The sequence below is a fragment of the Panthera uncia genome, unplaced genomic scaffold (genome assembly GCF_023721935.1).
Source record: "Panthera uncia isolate 11264 unplaced genomic scaffold, Puncia_PCG_1.0 HiC_scaffold_248, whole genome shotgun sequence".
Lineage (NCBI taxonomy): Eukaryota > Metazoa > Chordata > Mammalia > Carnivora > Felidae > Panthera > Panthera uncia.
Window position 1 is genome coordinate 14,857 of NW_026059215.1, and position 1,238 is coordinate 16,094.

Below are 1,238 nucleotides of genomic sequence, written 5' to 3' on the forward strand. Positions count from 1 at the left end.
GTCCATTGACGTTTAGAGTGAGTACTGAAAGATATGAATTTTTTGCCATTATGTTGCTTGTACAGTTGGAGTTTCTGGTCATATTCTCTGGTCTGTTCTAGTCTTTGTTGCTTTTGGTCTGTCTGTATTCCTTCCTCCCTCCCTCCTTTTTTCCTTCCTTCCTCCTTCCTTCCTCCTTCCTTCCTTCCTTCCTTCCTTCCTTCCTTCCTTCCATCTTTTCTCCTCTCAGAGAGTCCCCCTTAAAATTTCTTACAGGGCTGGTTTAGTGGTCATGAACTCCTTTAATTTTTTTTTGTCTGGGAAACTTAATCTCTCCTATTTTGAATGACAGCCTTGCTGGATAAAGAATTCTTGGCTGCATATTTTTCTGATTCAGCATATTCAATATATCCTTCCACTCCTTTCTGGCCTGCCAAGTTTCTGTGGATAGGTCTGCTGCAAACCTGATCTGTCTTCTCTTGTAGGTTAAGGACTTTTTTTCCCTTGCTGCTTTCATGATTCTTTCCTTGTCTGTGTATTTTGTGAATTTGACTATGATATGCCTTTTTGATGGTCGGTTTTTGTTGAATCTAATGGGAGTCCTCTGTGCTTCCTGGATTTTGATGTCTTTGTCTTTCCCCAGGTTGGGAAAATGTTCTGCTATGATTTTCTCCCATAACACTTCTAACCCCTTTTTCTCTCTCCTCCTCTTCTGGAACCCCCTATGATTCTGATGTTGTTCCTTTTTAATGAGTCACTGATTTCTCTGATTCTTAAATCATGCTCTTTTGCCTCAGTCTCCCTCTTTTATTCTGCTTCATTATTCTCCATAAGTTTGTCCTCTGTTTCACTGGTTTTCCACTCTACCACATCCATCCTGGCTGCTGTGGCACCTATTCGAGTTTGCAGCTCAATTATAGCATTTTTTATTTCATCCTGAATAGCTGTTACTTCCTCTATCTCCACATAAAGGGATTCTAATCTATTTTTGACTCCAGCTAGTATTCTTATTATCTGATTCTAAATTCTGGTTCAGATATCTTGCTTGTATGTGTGTTGGTTAAGTCCCTGGCTATCGTTTCTTCCTGCTCTTTCTTTTGGGGTGAATTCCTTCATTTCATCATTTTGAAGGAAGAAAATAAATTAATGAGGTAAAAAAAATGTAAAAACAATTAAAATTAAAAAATTAAAATTAAAATATTAAAAACAACACACACAAATCAAACAAATGATGCTAGGTCCTAGGTGTGTTTTGGTCT